Raw genomic sequence first — 16638 nt, 5'->3', positions numbered from 1 at the left:
CGCGGGAAAGAGAGTGCGCGTGCGAGAGAGTGCGCGTGCGAGGGAGTGCGCGTGCGAGGGAGTGCGCGTGCGAGAGAGTGCGCGTGAGAGAGAGTGCACGTGAGAGAGAGTGCGTGTGAGAGAGAGTGCGCGTGGGAAAGAGAGTGCGCGCGGGAAAGAGAGTACGCGTGAGAGAGAGTGCGCGTGAGAGACAGTGCGCGTGAGAGACAGTGCGCGTGAGAGAGAGTGCGCGTGAGAGAGAGTGCGCGTGAGAGAGAGTGCGCGTGAGAGAGAGTGCGCGTGAGAGAAAGTGTGCTTGAGAGCGAGTGAGCGTGACAGAGAGTGCGGGTGAAAAAGAGTGCGGGTGAAAGAGAGTGAGGGTGAAAGAGAGTGCATGTGAGAGAGAGTGCGCGTGAGAGAGTGCGCGTGAGAGAGAGTGCGCGTGAGAGAGATTGCGCGCGAAAGAGAGTGCGCGTGAGACAGAGTGCGCGCGAAAGAGAGTGCAGGTGAGAGAGAGTGCGCGTGAAAGAGAATGCACATGTGAGAGAGTGCACGTGAGAGAGAGTGCAAGTGAGAGAGAGTGCATGTGAGAGTGTGTGCATGTGAGAGACTGTGCGCGCGAAAGAGATTGCGCGCGAAAGAGAGTGCGCGCTAAAGAAAGTGCGCGCGAAAGAGAGTGCGCGCGAAAGAGAGTGCGCGCGAAAGAGAGTGCGCGTGAAGAAAGAGTGCGCTTGAGAGAGTGCGCGCGGGAAAGAGAGTGCGCGCGGGAAAGAGAGTGCGCGCGGGAAAGAGAGTGCGCGCGGGAAAGAGAGTGCACGTGAGAGAGAGTGCGCGTGAGAGAGAGTGCGCGTGAGAGAGAGTGCGCGCGAAAGAGAGTGCACGTGAGAGAATGCGCGCGCGAAAGATAGTGCGCGAGAGAGAGTGTGTGCGAAAGAGAGTGCGCGTGAGAGAGAGTGCGCGTGAGAGAGAGTGCGCGCATGAGAGAGTGCGCGCGTGAGAGAGTGCGCGCGTGAGAGAGTGCGCGCGTGAGAGAGTGCGCGCGTGAGAGAGTGCGCGCGTGAGAGAGTGCGCGCGTGAGAGAGTGCGCGCGTGAGAGAGTGCGCGCGTGAGAGAGTGCGCGCGTGAGAAAGTGTGCGTGAGAGCGAGTGAGCGTGACAGAGAGTGCGGGTGAAAAAGAGTGCGGGTGAAAGAGAGTGAGGGTGAAAGAGAGTGCATGTGAGATAGAGTGCGCGTGAGAGAGTGCGCGTGAGAGAGTGCGCGTGAGAGAGTGCGCGTGAGAGAGAGTGCGCGTGAGAGAGAGTGCGCGTGAGAGAGAGTGCGCGTGAGAGAGAGTGCGCGTGAGAGAGAGTGCGCGTGAGAGAGAGTGCGCGTGAGAGAGAGTGCGCGTGAGAGAGAGTGCGCGCGAAAGAGAGTGCGCGCGAAAGAGAGTGCACGCGAAAGAGAGTGCACGTGAGAGAGCGTGTGCGTGAGAGCGAGTGAGTGTGACAGAGAGTGCGGGTGAAAAAGAGTGCGGGTGAAAGAGAGTGAGGGTGAAAGAGAGTGCACGTGAGAGAGAGTGCGCGTGAGAGAGTGCGCGTGAGAGAGAGTGCGCGTGAGAGAGATTGCGCGCGAAAGAGAGTGCGCGTGAGACAGAGTGCGCGCGAAAGAGAGTGCAGGTGAGAGAGAGTGCGCGTGAAAGAGAATGCACATGTGAGAGAGTGCATGTGAGAGAGAGTGCACGTGAGAGAGAGTGCAAGTGAGAGAGAGTGTATGGGAGAGTGTGTGAGAGACTGTGCGCGCGAAAGAGAGTGCGCGCGAAAGAGAGTGCGCGCGAAAGAGAGTGCGCGTGGGAAAGAGAGTGCGCGTGGGAAAGAGAGTGCGCGTGGGAAAGAGAGTGGGCGTGGGAAAGAGTGTGCGCGCGGGAAAGAGTGTGCGCGCGGGAAAGAGTGTGCGCGCGGGAAAGAGTGTGCGCGCGGGAAAGAGAGTGCGCGCCGGAAAGAGAGTGCGCGCGGGAAAGAGAGTGCGCGCGGGAAAGAGAGTGCACGTGCGAGAGAGTACGCGTGAGAGAGAGTGCGCGTGAGAGAGAGTGCGCGTGAGAGAGAGTGCGCGTGAGAGAGAGTGCGCCTGAGAGAAAGTGTGCTTGAGAGCGAGTGAGCATGACAGAGAGTGCGGGTGAAAGAGAGTGAGGGTGAAAGAGAGTGCATGTGAGAGAGAGTGCAAGTGAGAGAGAGTGCATGTGAGAGTGTGTGCATGTGAGAGACTGTGCGCGCGAAAGAGATTGCGCGCGAAAGAGAGTGCGCGCGAAAGAGAGTGCGCGCGAAAGAGAGTGCGCGCGAAAGAGAGTGCGCGCGAAAGAGAGTGCGCGTGAAAGAGAGTGCGCGTGGGAAAGAGAGTGCGCGTGGGAAAGAGAGTGCGCGTGGGAAAGAGAGTGCGCGTGGGAAAGAGAGTGCGCGTGGGAAAGAGAGTGCGCGTGGGAGAGAGTGCGCGCAAAAGAGAGTGCACGCGAGAGAGAGTGCGCGTGAGAGAGAGTGCGCGTGAGAGAGAGTGCGCGTGAGAGAGAGTGCGCGTGAGAGAGAGTGCGCGTGAGAGAGAGTGCGCGTGAGAGAGAGTGCGTGTGCGAGAGAGTGCGTGTGCGAGAGAGTGCGCGCGAAAGAGAGTGCGCGTGAGAGAGAGTGCGCGTGAGAGAGAGTGCGCGTGAGAGAGAGTGCGCGTGAGAGCGAGTGAGTGTGACAGAGAGTGCGGGTGAAAAAGAGTGCGGGTGAAAGAGAGTGAGGGTGAAAGAGAGTGCACGTGAGAGAGAGTGCGCGTGAGAGAGTGCGCGTGAGAGAGAGTGCGCGTGAGAGAGATTGCGCGCGAAAGAGAGTGCGCATGAGACAGAGTGCGCGCGAAAGAGAGTGCAGGCGAGAGAGAGTGCGCGTGAAAGAGAATGCACATGTGAGAGAGTGCATGTGAGAGAGAGTGCGCGTGAGAGAGAGTGCGCGTGAGAGAGAGTGCGCGCGCGAAAGATAGTGCGCGAGAGAGAGTGTGTGCGAAAGAGAGTGCACGTGTGAGAGAGTGCGCGTGAGAGAGAGTGCGCGTGAGAGAGAGTGCGCGTGAGAGAGAGTGCGCGTGAGAGAATGTGTGCGAAAGAGAGTGCACGTGTGTGAGAGTGCGCGTGAGAGTGCGCGTGAGAGAGAGTGCGCGCGAGTGAGTGTGTGCGAAAGAGAGTGCACGTGTGTGAGAGTGCGCGTGAGAGAGTGCGCGTGAGAGAGAGTGCGCGTGAGAGAGAGTGCGCGTGAGAGAGAGTGCGCGTGAGAGAGAGTGCGCGTGAGAGAGAGTGTGCGCGTGAGAGAGTGCGCGCGTGAGAGAGTGCGCGCGTGAGAGCGAGTGAGCGTCAGAGAGAGTGCGGGTGAAAGAGAGTGCGCGTGAAAGAGAGTGCACGTGAAAGAGTGCGCGCATGAGAGAGATTGCGCGAGAGAGATTGCGCGCGAAAGAGAGTGCGCGTGAGACAGAGTGCGCGTGAGACAGAGTGCGCGTGAAAGAGAGTGCATGTGAGAGAGTATGCATGTGAGAGATTGTGCGCGCGAAGGAGAGTGCGCGCGAAGAAGAGTGCGCGCGAAAGAGAGTGCGCGCGAAAGAGAGTGCGCGCGAAAGAGAGTGCGCGCGAAAGAGAGTGCGCGCGAAAGAGAGTGCGCGCGAAAGAGAGTGCGCGCGAAAGAGAGTGCGCGCGAAAGAGAGTGCACGAGAAAGAGAGTGCACGAGAAAGAGAGTGCACGTGAGACCAAGTGCGCGTGAGAGAGAGTGCGCGTGCGAGAGAGTGCGCGTGCGAGAGAGTGCGCGTGCGAGAGAGTGCGCGTGAGAGAGAGTGCGCGTGAGAGAGAGTGCGCGTGAGAGAGTGCAAGCGGGAAAGAGAGTGCGCGTGAGAGAGAGTGCGCGCGAAAGAGAGTGCACTTGAGAGAGCGTGTGCGTGTGTGAGGAGAGCGCGCGCGTGAGAGAGAGTGCGCGTGCGAGAGAGTGCGCGTGCGAGAGAGTGCGCGTGCGAGAGAGTGCGCGTGCGAGAGAGTGCACGCGGGAAAGAGAGTGCGCGTGAGAGAGTGCACGCGGGAAAGAGAGTGCGCGTGAGAGAGTGCGCGCGTGAGAGAGTGCGCGCGTGAGAGCGAGTGAGCGTCAGAGAGAGTGCGGGTGAAAGAGAGTGCGCGTGAAAGAGAGTGCACGTGAAAGAGTGCGCGCATGAGAGAGATTGCGCGAGAGAGATTGCGCGCGAAAGAGAGTGCGCGTGAGACAGAGTGCGCGTGAGACAGAGTGCGCGTGAAAGAGAGTGCATGTGAGAGAGTATGCATGTGAGAGATTGTGCGCGCGAAGGAGAGTGCGCGCGAAGAAGAGTGCGCGCGAAAGAGAGTGCGCGCGAAAGAGAGTGCGCGCGAAAGAGAGTGCGCGCGAAAGAGAGTGCGCGCGAAAGAGAGTGCGCGCGAAAGAGAGTGCACGAGAAAGAGAGTGCACGAGAAAGAGAGTGCACGTGAGACCAAGTGCGCGTGAGAGAGAGTGCGCGTGCGAGAGAGTGCGCGTGCGAGAGAGTGCGCGTGCGAGAGAGTGCGCGTGCGAGAGAGTGCGCGTGCGAGAGAGTGCGCGTGAGAGAGAGTGCGCGTGAGAGAGTGCAAGCGGGAAAGAGAGTGCGCGTGAGAGAGAGTGCGCGCGAAAGAGAGTGCACTTGAGAGAGCGTGTGCGTGTGTGAGGAGAGCGCGCGCGTGAGTGAGAGTGCGCGTGCGAGAGAGTGCGCGTGCGAGAGAGTGCGCGTGCGAGAGAGTGCGCGTGCGAGAGAGTGCGCGTGCGAGAGAGTGCACGCGGGAAAGAGAGTGCGCGTGAGAGAGTGCACGCGGGAAAGAGAGTGCGCGTGAGAGAGTGCGCGCGAAAGAGAGTGCACGTGAGAGAGCGTGTGCGTGTGTGAGGAGAGCACGCGCGTGAGAGAGAGTGCACGCGAGAGAGCGTGTGCGTGTGTGAGGAGAGCGCGCGCGTGAGAGAGAGTGCGCGTGAGAGAGAGTGCGTGTGAGAGAGAGCGCACGTGAGAGAGAGCGCACGTGAGAGAGAGAGCGCGTGAGAGAGAGAGCGCGTGAGAGTGTGCGCATGAGAGAGAGTGCGCGTGAGAGAGAGTGCGCGTGAGAGAGAGTGCGCGCGCGAGAGAGTGCACGTGAGAGAAAGTGTGCGTGAGAGCGAGTGAGCGTGACAGAGAGTGCGGGTGAAAGAGAGTGAGGGTGAAAGAGAGTGAGGGTGAAAGAGAGTGCACGTGAGAGAGAGTGCGCGCGAAAGAGAGTGCACGTGAGAGAGCGTGTGCGTGAGAGCGAGTGAGTGAGACAGAGAGTGCGGGTGAAAAAGAGTGCGGGTGAAACAGAGTGAGGGTGAAACAGAGTGAGGGTGAAAGAGAGTGCGCGTGCGAGGGAGTGCGCATGCGAGAGAGTGCGTGTGAGAGAGAGTGCGCGTGGGAAAGAGAGTGCACGCGGGAAAGAGAGTACGCGTGAGAGAGTGTGCGCGTGAGAGAGAGTGCGCGTGAGAGAGAGTGCGCGTGAGAGAGAGTGCGCGTGAGAGAGAGTGCGCGTGAGAGAGAGTGCGCGTGAGAGAGAGTGCGCGTGAGAGAAAGTGTGCTTGAGAGCGAGTGAGCGTGACAGAGAGTGCGGGTGAAAAAGAGTGCGGGTGAAAGAGAGTGAGGGTGAAAGAGAGTGCACGTGAGAGAGAGTGCGCGTGAGAGAGAGTGCGCGTGAGAGAGAGTGCGCGTGAGAGAGATTGCGCGCGAAAGAGAGTGCGCGTGAGACAGAGTGCGCGCGAAAGAGAGTGCAGGTGAGAGAGAGTGCGCGTGAAAGAGAATGCACGTGAGAGAGAGTGCACGTGAGAGAGAGTGCAAGTGAGAGAGAGTGCAAGTGAGAGAGAGTGCATGTGAGAGTGTGTGCATGTGAGAGACTGTGCGCGCGAAAGAGATTGCGCGCGAAAGAGAGTGCGCGCGAAAGAGAGTGCATGTGAAAGAGAGTGCACGTGAGAGAGCGTGTGCGTGTGTGAGGAGAGCGCGCGCGTGAGAGAGAGTGCGCGTGAGAGAGAGTGCGCGTGAGAGAGAGTGCGCGTGCGAGAGAGTGCGCGTGAGAGAGAGTGCGCGTGAGAGAGAGTGCGCGTGAGAGAGAGTGCGCGTGAGAGAGAGTGCGCGTGAAAGAGTGCAAGCGGGAAAGAGAGTGCACGTGAGACCAAGTGCGCGTGCGAGAGAGTGCGCGTGCGAGAGAGTGCGCGTGCGAGAGAGTGCGCGTGCGAGAGAGTGCGCGTGAGAGAGAGTGCGCGTGAGAGAGAGTGCGCGTGAGAGAGAGTGCGCGTGAGAGAGAGTGCGCGTGAGAGAGTGCGCGTGAGAGAGAGTGCGCGCGAAAGAGAGTGCACGTGAGAGAGCGTGTGCGTGTGTGAGGAGAGCACGCGCGTGAGAGAGAGTGCGCGTGAAAGAGAGTGCACGTGAGAGAGCGTGTGCGTGTGTGAGGAGAGCGCGCGCGTGAGAGAGAGTGCGCGTGAGAGAAAGTGTGCTTGAGAGCGAGTGAGCGTGACAGAGAGTGCGGGTGAAAAAGAGTGCGGGTGAAAAAGAGTGCGGGTGAAAGAGAGTGCACGTGAGAGAGAGTGCACGTGAGAGAGAGTGCGCGCGAGAGAGAGTGCGCGCGAAAGAGAGTGCGCGTGAGACAGAGTGCGCGTGAGACAGAGTGCGCGCGAAAGAGAGTGCAGGTGAGAGAGAGTGCGCGTGAAAGAGAATGCACATGTGAGAGAGTGCACGTGAGAGAGAGTGCAAGTGAGAGAGAGTGCATGTGAGAGTGTGTGCATGTGAGAGACTGTGCGCGCGAAAGAGAGTGCGCGCGAAAGAGAGTGCATGTGAAAGAGAGTGCACGTGAGAGAGCGTGTGCGTGTGTGAGGAGAGCGCGCGCGTGAGAGAGAGTGCGCGTGAGAGAGAGTGCGCGTGAGAGAGAGTGCGCGTGAGAGAGAGTGCGCGTGAGAGAGAGTGCGCGTGAGAGAGAGTGCGCGTGAGAGAGAGTGCGCGTGAGAGAGAGTGCGCGTGAGAGAGAGTGCGCGTGAGAGAGAGTGCGCGTGAGAGAGAGTGCGCGTGAGAGAGAGTGCGCGTGAGAGAGAGTGCGCGTGAGAGAGAGTGCGCGTGCGAGAGAGTGCGCGTGAGAGAGAGTGCGCGTGAGAGAGAGTGCGCGTGAGAGAGAGTGCGCGTGAGAGAGAGTGCGCGTGAGAGAGAGTGCGCGTGAGAGAGAGTGCGCGTGAGAGAGTGCGCGTGAGAGAGAGTGCACGTGAGAGAGCGTGTGCGTGTGTGAGGAGAGCACGCGCGTGAGAGAGAGTGCGCGTGAAAGAGAGTGCACGTGAGAGAGCGTGTGCGTGTGTGAGGAGAGCGCGCGCGTGAGAGAGTGCGCGCGTGAGAGAGAGTGCGCGTGAGAGCGAGTGCGCGTGAGAGAGAGTGCAGGTGAGAGAGAGTGCGCGTGAGAGAGAGTGCGCGCGCGAGAGAGTGCGCGTGAGAGAAAGTGTGCGTGAGAGCGAGTGAGCGTGACAGAGAGTGCGGGTGAAAAAGAGTGCGGGTGAAAGAGAGTGAGGGTGAAAGAGAGTGAGGGTGAAAGAGAGTGCGCGTGAGAGAGAGTGCGCGTGAGAGAGAGTGCGCGTGAGAGAGTGCGCGTGAGAGAGAGTGCGCGTGAGAGAGATTGCGCGCGAAAGAGAGTGCGCGCGAAAGAGAGTGCAGGTGAGAGAGAGTGCGCGTGAAAGAGAATGCACATGTGAGAGAGTGCATGTGTGAGAGAGTGCACGTGAGAGAGAGTGCAAGTGAGAGAGAGTGTATGGGAGAGTGTGTGAGAGACTGTGCGCGCGAAAGAGAGTGCGCGCGAAAGAGAGTGCGCGCGAAAGAGAGTGCGCGCAAGAGCGAGTGCGCGTGAGATCGAGTGCGCGTGAGAGCGAGTGCGCGTGAGAGCGAGTGCGCGCGGGAAAGAGAGTGCGCGTGAGAGAGAGTGCGCGTGAGAGAGAGTGCGCGCAAAAGAGCGTGCACGTGAGAGAGAGTGCGCGTGCGAGAGAGTGCGCATGCGAGAGAGTGCGCGTGCGAGAGAGTGCGCGTGCGAGAGAGTGCGTGTGCGAGAGAGTGCCCGTGCGAGAGAGTGCCCGTGCGAGAGAGTGCCCGTGCGAGAGAGTGCGCTTGAGAGAGAGTGCGCGTGAGAGAGAGTGCGCGTGAGAGAGAGTGCGCGTGAGAGAGAGTGCGCGTGAGAGAGAGTGCGCGTGAGAGAGTGCGCGTGAGAGAGTGCGCGTGAGAGAGTGCGCGTGAGAGAGTGCGCGTGAGAGAGTGCGCGTGAGAGAGTGCGCGCGTGAGAGAGTGCGCGCGTGAGAGAGTGCGCGCGTGAGAAAGTGCGCGCGTGAGAAAGTGTGCGTGAGAGCGAGTGAGCGTGACAGAGAGTGCGGGTGAAAAAGAGTGCGGGTGAAAGAGAGTGCGCGTGAGAGAGAGTGCATGTGAGATAGAGTGCGCGTGAGAGAGTGCGCGTGAGAGAGTGCGCGTGAGAGAGTGCGCGTGAGAGAGTGCGCGTGAGAGAGTGCGCGTGAGAGAGAGTGCGCGTGAGAGAGAGTGCGCGTGACAGAGAGTGCGGGTGAAAAAGAGTGCGGGTGAAAGAGAGTGAGGGTGAAAGAGAGTGCACGTGAGAGAGAGTGCGCGTGAGAGAGTGCGCGTGAGAGAGAGTGCGCGTGAGAGAGATTGCGCGCGAAAGAGAGTGCGCATGAGACAGAGTGCGCGCGAAAGAGAGTGCAGGTGAGAGAGAGTGCGCGTGAAAGAGAATGCACATGTGAGAGAGTGCATGTGAGAGAGAGTGCGCGTGAGAGAGAGTGCGCGTGAGAGAGAGTGCGCGCGCGAAAGATAGTGCGCGAGAGAGAGTGTGTGCGAAAGAGAGTGCACGTGTGAGAGAGTGCGCGTGAGAGAGAGTGCGCGTGAGAGAGAGTGCGCGTGAGAGAATGTGTGCGAAAGAGAGTGCACGTGTGTGAGTGCGCGCGTGAGAGTGCGCGTGAGAGAGAGTGCGCGCGCGAAAGATAGTGCGCGAGAGTGAGTGTGTGCGAAAGAGAGTGCACGTGTGTGAGAGTGCGCGTGAGAGAGTGCGCGTGAGAGAGAGTGCGCGTGAGAGAGAGTGCGCGTGAGAGAGAGTGCGCGTGAGAGAGAGTGCGCGCGTGAGAGAGTGCGCGCGTGAGAGAGTGCGCGCGTGAGAGAGTGCGCGCGTGAGAGAGTGCGCGCGTGAGAGAGTGCGCGCCTGAGAGCGAGTGAGCGTCAGAGAGAGTGCGGGTGAAAGAGAGTGCGCGTGAAAGAGAGTGCACGTGAAAGAGTGCGCGCATGAGAGAGATTGCGCGAGAGAGATTGCGCGCGAAAGAGAGTGCGCGTGAGACAGAGTGCGCGTGAGACAGAGTGCGCGTGAGACAGAGTGCGCGTGAGACAGAGTGCGCGTGAAAGAGAGTGCATGTGAGAGAGAGTGCGCGTGAGAGAGAGTGCGCGCGAAAGAGAGTGCACGTGAGAGAGCGTGTGCGTGTGTGAGGAGAGCACGCGCGTGAGAGAGAGTGCGCGTGAAAGAGAGTGCACGTGAGAGAGCGTGTGCGTGTGTGAGGAGAGCGCGCGCGTGAGAGAGTGCGCGCGTGAGAGAGAGTGCGCGTGAGAGAGAGTGCGCGTGAGAGCGAGTGCGCGTGAGAGAGAGAGCGCGTGAGAGAGAGTGCAGGTGAGAGAGAGTGCGCGTGAGAGAGAGTGCGCGCGCGAGAGAGTGCACGTGAGAGAAAGTGTGCGTGAGAGCGAGTGAGCGTGACAGAGAGTGCGGGTGAAAAAGAGTGCGGGTGAAAGAGAGTGAGGGTGAAAGAGAGTGAGGGTGAAAGAGAGTGCACGTGAGAGAGAGTGCGCGTGAGAGAGTGCGCGTGAGAGAGAGTGCGCGTGAGAGAGATTGCGCGCGAAAGAGAGTGTACTCTCTTTCCCGCGCGCACTCTCTTTCCCACGCGCACTCTCTCTCACACGCACTCTCTCTCACGTGCACTCTCTCTCACGCGCACTCTCTCGCACGCGCACTCCCTCGCACGCGCACTCCCTCGCACGCGCACTCCCTCGCACGCGCACTCTCTCGCACGCGCACTCTCTTTCCCGCGCGCACTCTCTTTCCCGCGCGCACTCTCTTTCCCGCGCGCACTCTCTTTCCCGCGCGCACTCTCTTTCCCGCGCGCACTCTCTTTCCCGCGCGCACTCTCTTTCCCGCGCGCACTCACTTTCCCGCGCGCACTCTCTTTCCCGCGCGCACTCTCTTTCCCACGCGCACTCTCTTTCGCGCGCACAGTCTCTCACACACTCTCCCATACACTCTCTCTCACTTGCACTCTCTCTCACGTGCACTTTCTCTCACATGCACTCTCTCACATGTGCATTCTCTTTCACGCGCACTCTCTCCCACCTGCACTCTCTTTCGCGCGCACTCTGTCTCACGCGCACTCTCTTTCGCGCGCAATCTCTCTCACGCGCACTCTCTCTCACGCGCACTCTCTCTCACGCGCACTCTCTCACGCGCACTCTCTCTCACGTGCACTCTCTCTCACGTGCACTCTCTTTCACCCTCACTCTCTTTCACCCGCACTCTCTGTCACACTCACTCGCTCTCACGCACACGCTCTCTCACGTGCACTCTCTCTCACGCGCACTCTCTCTCACGCGCACTCTCTCACGCGCACTCTCTCACGCGCACTCTATCTCACATGCACTCTCTTTCACCCTCACTCTCTTTCACCCGCACTCTTTTTCACCCGCACTCTCTGTCACGCTCACTCGCTCTCACGCACACTTTCTCTCACGCGCACTCTCTCTCACGCGCACTCTCTCTCACGCGCGCACTCTCTCTCACGCGCGCACTCTCTCACGTGCGCACTCTCTCACGCGCGCACTCTCTCTCACGCGCACTCTCTCTCACGCGCACTTTCTGTCCCGCGCGCACTCTCTTTCCCGCGCGCACTCTCTTTCCCGCGCGCACTCTCTTTCCCGCGCGCACTCTCTCACGCGCACTCTCTCGCACGTGCACTCTCTCGCACGTGCACTCTCTCGCACGCGCACTCTCTCGCATGCGCACTCTCTCGCACGCGCACTCTCTCGCACGTGCACTCTCTTTTGCGCGCACTCTCTCTCACGCGCACTTTCTGTCCCGCGCGCACTCTCTTTCCCGCGCGCACTCTCTTTCCCGCGCGCACTCTCTCACGCGCACTCTCTCTCACGCGCACTCTCTCTCACTCGCACTCCCTCTCACGCGCACTCTCTCACGCGCACTCTCTCTCACGCGCACTCTCTCACGCGCACTTTCTGTCCCGCGCGCACTCTCTTTCCCGCGCGCACTCTCTTTCCCGCGCGCACTCTCTTTCCCGAGAGGGAGTGCGAGTGAGAGAGAGTGCGCGTGAGAGAGAGTGCGCGTGAGAGAGTGCGCGCGGGAAAGAGAGTGCGCGCGGGAAAGAGAGTGCGCGCGGGACAGAAAGTGCGCGTGAGAGAGAGTGCGCGCAAAAGAGAGTGCACGTGCGAGAGAGTGCGCGTGCGAGAGAGTGCGCATGCGAGAGAGTGCGCGTGCGAGAGAGTGCACGTGCGAGAGAGTGCACGTGCGAGAGAGTGCGCGTGAGAGAGTGCGCGCGGGAAAGAGAGTGCGCGCGGGAAAGAGAGTGCGCGCGGGAAAGAGAGTGCGCGCGGGACAGAAAGTGCGCGTGAGAGAGAGTGCGCGTGAGAGAGAGTGCGCGCGTGAGAGAGTGCGCACGTGAGAGAGTGCGCGCGTGAGAGAGAGTGCGCGCGTGAGAGAGAGTGCGCGTGAGAGAGAGTGCGCGTGAGAGAAAGTGTGCGTGAGAGCGAGTGAGCGTGACAGAGAGTGCGGGTGAAAAAGAGTGCGGGTGAAAGAGAGTGAGGGTGAAAGAGAGTGCATGTGAGATAGAGTGCGCGTGAGAGAGTGCGCGTGAGAGAGTGCGCGTGAGAGAGAGTGCGCGTGAGAGAGAGTGCACGTGAGAGAGCGTGTGCGTGAGAGCGAGTGAGTGTGACAGAGAGTGCGGGTGAAAGAGAGTGAGGGTGAAAGAGAGTGCACGTGAGAGAGAGTGCGCGTGAGAGAGTGCGCGTGAGAGAGAGTGCGCGTGAGAGAGAGTGCGCGTGAGAGAGATTGCGCGCGAAAGAGAGTGCGCGTGAGACAGAGTGCGCGCGAAAGAGAGTGCAGGTGGGAGAGAGTGCGCGTGAAAGAGAATGCACATGTGAGAGAGTGCATGTGAGAGAAAGTGCACGTGAGAGAGAGTGCAAGTGAGAGAGAGTGTATGGGAGAGTGTGTGAGAGACTGTGCGCGCGAAAGAGAGTGCGCGTGGGAAAGAGAGTGCGCGCGGGAAAGAGAGTGCGCGCGGGAAAGTGAGTGCGCGCGGGAAAGAGAGTGCGCGCGGGAAAGAGAGTGCGCGCGGGAAAGAGAGTGCGCGCGGGAAAGAGAGTGCGCGCGGGAAAGAGAGTGCGCGCGGGAAAGAGAGTGCGCGCGGGAAAGAGAGTGCGCGCGGGAAAGAGAGTGCGCGTGCGAGAGAGTGCGCGTGCGAGGGAGTGCGCGTGCGAGGGAGTGCGCGTGCGAGGGAGTGCGCGTGCGAGAGAGTGCGCGTGAGAGAGAGTGCACGTGAGAGAGAGTGCGTGTGAGAGAGAGTGCGCGTGGGAAAGAGAGTGCGCGCGGGAAAGAGAGTACGCGTGAGAGAGAGTGCGCGTGAGAGACAGTGCGCGTGAGAGACAGTGCGCGTGAGAGAGAGTGCGCGTGAGAGAGAGTGCGCGTGAGAGAGAGTGCGCGTGAGAGAGAGTGCGCGTGAGAGAGAGTGCGCGTGAGAGAAAGTGTGCTTGAGAGCGAGTGAGCGTGACAGAGAGTGCGGGTGAAAAAGAGTGCGGGTGAAAGAGAGTGAGGGTGAAAGAGAGTGCATGTGAGAGAGAGTGCGCGTGAGAGAGTGCGCGTGAGAGAGAGTGCGCGTGAGAGAGATTGCGCGCGAAAGAGATTGCGCGCGAAAGAGAGTGCGCGTGAGACAGAGTGCGCGCGAAAGAGAGTGCAGGTGAGAGAGAGTGCGCGTGAAAGAGAATGCACATGTGAGAGAGTGCACGTGAGAGAGAGTGCAAGTGAGAGAGAGTGCATGTGAGAGTGTGTGCATGTGAGAGACTGTGTGCGCGAAAGAGATTGCGCGCGAAAGAGAGTGCGCGCTAAAGAGAGTGCGCGTGAAAGAGAGTGCGCGCGAAAGAGAGTGCGCGCGAAAGAGAGTGCGCGTGAAGAAAGAGTGCGCTTGAGAGAGTGCGCGCGGGAAAGAGAGTGCGCGCGGGAAAGAGAGTGCGCGTGAGAGAGAGTGCGCGTGAGAGAGAGTGCGCGTGAGAGAGAGTGCGCGCGAAAGAGAGTGCACGTGAGAGAATGCGCGCGCGAAAGATAGTGCGCGAGAGAGAGTGTGTGCGAAAGAGAGTGCGCGTGAGAGAGAGTGCGCGTGAGAGAGAGTGCGCGCGAGAGAGAGTGCGCGCGTGAGAGAGTGCGCGCGTGAGAGAGTGCGCGCGTGAGAGAGTGCGCGCGTGAGAAAGTGCGCGAGTGAGAAAGTGTGCGTGAGAGCGAGTGAGCGTGACAGAGAGTGCGGGTGAAAAAGAGTGCGGGTGAAAGAGAGTGAGGGTGAAAGAGAGTGCGCGTGAGAGAGTGCGCGTGAGAGAGTGCGCGTGAGAGAGTGCGCGTGAGAGAGTGCGCGTGAGAGAGTGCGCGTGAGAGAGAGTGCGCGTGAGAGAGAGTGCGCGTGAGAGAGAGTGCGCGTGAGAGAGAGTGCGCGTGAGAGAGTGCGCGTGAGAGAGAGTGCGCGTGAGAGAGAGTGCGCGTGAGAGAGAGTGCGCGTGAGAGAGAGTGCGCGTGAGAGAGAGTGCGCGTGAGAGAGTGCGCGTGAGAGAGTGCGCGCGGGAAAGAGAGTGCGCGCGGGAAAGAGAGTGCGCGCGGGACAGAGAGTGCGCGTGAGAGAGAGTGCGCGTGAGAGAGAGTGCGCGCGTGAGAGAGTGCGCACGTGAGAGAGTGCGCGCGTGAGAGAGAGTGCGCGTGAGAGAGAGTGCGCGTGAGAGAGAGTGCGCGTGAGAGAAAGTGTGCGTGAGAGCGAGTGAGCGTGACAGAGAGTGCGGGTGAAAAAGAGTGCGGGTGAAAGAGAGTGAGGGTGAAAGAGAGTGCATGTGAGATAGAGTGCGCGTGAGAGAGTGCGCGTGAGAGAGTGCGCGTGAGAGAGAGTGCGCGCGAAAGAGAGTGCACGTGAGAGAGCGTGTGCGTGAGAGCGAGTGAGTGTGACAGAGAGTGCGGGTGAAAAAGAGTGCGGGTGAAAGAGAGTGAGGGTGAAAGAGAGTGCACGTGAGAGAGAGCGCGTGAGAGAGAGTGCGCGTGAGAGAGATTGCGCGCGAAAGAGAGTGCGCGTGAGACAGAGTGCGCGCGAAAGAGAGTGCAGGTGAGAGAGAGTGCGCGTGAAAGAGAATGCACATGTGAGAGAGTGCATGTGAGAGAGAGTGCACGTGAGAGAGAGTGCAAGTGAGAGAGAGTGTATGGGAGAGTGTGAGAGAGACTGTGCGCGCGAAAGAGAGTGCGCGCGAAAGAGAGTGCGCGCGAAAGAGAGTGCGCGTGGGAAAGAGAGTGCGCGTGGGAAAGAGAGTGGGCGTGGGAAAGAGTGTGCGCGCGGGAAAGAGTGTGCGCGCGGGAAAGAGAGTGCGCGCGGGAAAGAGAGTGCGCGCGGGAAAGAGAGTGCGCGCGGGAAAGAGAGTGCACGTGCGAGAGAGTACGCGTGAGAGAGAGTGCGCGTGAGAGAGAGTGCGCGTGAGAGAGAGTGCGCGTGAGAGAAAGTGTGCTTGAGAGCGAGTGAGCATGACAGAGAGTGCGGGTGAAAGAGAGTGAGGGTGAAAGAGAGTGCATGTGAGAGAGAGTGCAAGTGAGAGAGAGTGCATGTGAGAGTGTGTGCATGTGAGAGACTGTGCGCGCGAAAGAGATTGCGCGCGAAAGAGAGTGCGCGCGAAAGAGAGTGCGCGCGAAAGAGAGTGCGCGCGAAAGAGAGTGCGCGCGAAAGAGAGTGCGCGCGAAAGAGAGTGCGCGCGAAAGAGAGTGCGCGCGAAAGAGAGTGCGCGTGAAAGAGAGTGCGCGTGGGAAAGAGAGTGCGCGTGGGAAAGAGAGTGCGCGTGGGAGAGAGTGCGCGCAAAAGAGAGTGCACGCGAGAGAGAGTGCGCGTGAGAGAGAGTGCGCGTGAGAGAGAGTGCGCGTGAGATAGAGTGCGCGTGAGAGAGAGTGCGTGTGCGAGAGAGTGCGCGCGAAAGAGAGTGCGCGTGAGAGAGAGTGCGCGTGAGAGAGAGTGCGCGTGAGAGAGAGTGCGCGTGAGAGAGAGTGCGCGCGAAAGAGAGTGCAGGTGGGAGAGAGTGCGCGTGAAAGAGAATGCACATGTGAGAGAGTGCATGTGAGAGAAAGTGCACGTGAGAGAGAGTGCAAGTGAGAGAGAGTGTATGGGAGAGTGTGTGAGAGACTGTGCGCGCGAAAGAGAGTGCGCGTGGGAAAGAGAGTGCGCGCGGGAAAGAGAGTGCGCGCGGGAAAGAGAGTGCGCGCGGGAAAGTGAGTGCGCGCGGGAAAGAGAGTGCGCGCGGGAAAGAGAGTGCGCGCGGGAAAGAGAGTGCGCGCGGGAAAGAGAGTGCGCGCGGGAAAGAGAGTGCGCGCGGGAAAGAGAGTGCGCGCGGGAAAGAGAGTGCGCGTGCGAGAGAGTGCGCGTGCGAGGGAGTGCGCGTGCGAGGGAGTGCGCGTGCGAGGGAGTGCGCGTGAGAGAGAGTGCACGTGAGAGAGAGTGCGTGTGAGAGAGAGTGCGCGTGGGAAAGAGAGTGCGCGCGGGAAAGAGAGTACGCGTGAGAGAGAGTGCGCGTGAGAGACAGTGCGCGTGAGAGACAGTGCGCGTGAGAGACAGTGCGCGTGAGAGAGAGTGCGCGTGAGAGAGAGTGCGCGTGAGAGAGAGTGCGCGTGAGAGAGAGTGCGCGTGAGAGAGAGTGCGCGTGAGAGAGAGTGCGCGTGAGAGAGAGTGCGCGTGAGAGAAAGTGTGCTTGAGAGCGAGTGAGCGTGACAGAGAGTGCGGGTGAAAAAGAGTGCGGGTGAAAGAGAGTGAGGGTGAAAGAGAGTGCATGTGAGAGAGAGTGCGCGTGAGAGAGTGCGCGTGAGAGAGAGTGCGCGTGAGAGAGATTGCGCGCGAAAGAGATTGCGCGCGAAAGAGAGTGCGCGTGAGACAGAGTGCGCGCGAAAGAGAGTGCAGGTGAGAGAGAGTGCGCGTGAAAGAGAATGCGCATGCGAGAGAGTGCGCGTGCGAGAGAGTGCACGTGCGAGAGAGTGCACGTGCGAGAGAGTGCGCGTGAGAGAGTGCGCGCGGGAAAGAGAGTGCGCGCGGGAAAGAGAGTGCGCGCGGGAAAGAGAGTGCGCGCGGGAAAGAGAGTGCGCGCGGGACAGAAAGTGCGCGTGAGAGAGAGTGCGCGTGAGAGAGAGTGCGCGCGTGAGAGAGTGCGCACGTGAGAGAGTGCGCGCGTGAGAGAGAGTGCGCGCGTGAGAGAGAGTGCGCGTGAGAGAGAGTGCGCGTGAGAGAAAGTGTGCGTGAGAGCGAGTGAGCGTGACAGAGAGTGCGGGTGAAAAAGAGTGCGGGTGAAAGAGAGTGAGGGTGAAAGAGAGTGCA

Source organism: Chiloscyllium plagiosum, unplaced genomic scaffold (genome assembly GCF_037043375.1).
Source record: "Chiloscyllium plagiosum isolate Xiang-an unplaced genomic scaffold, Cpla_swu_hap1 HiC_scaffold_53X, whole genome shotgun sequence".
NCBI lineage: Eukaryota > Metazoa > Chordata > Chondrichthyes > Orectolobiformes > Hemiscylliidae > Chiloscyllium > Chiloscyllium plagiosum.
The sequence above is the reverse complement of the archived record's forward strand: the minus strand, read 5'-3'. Positions refer to the sequence as shown.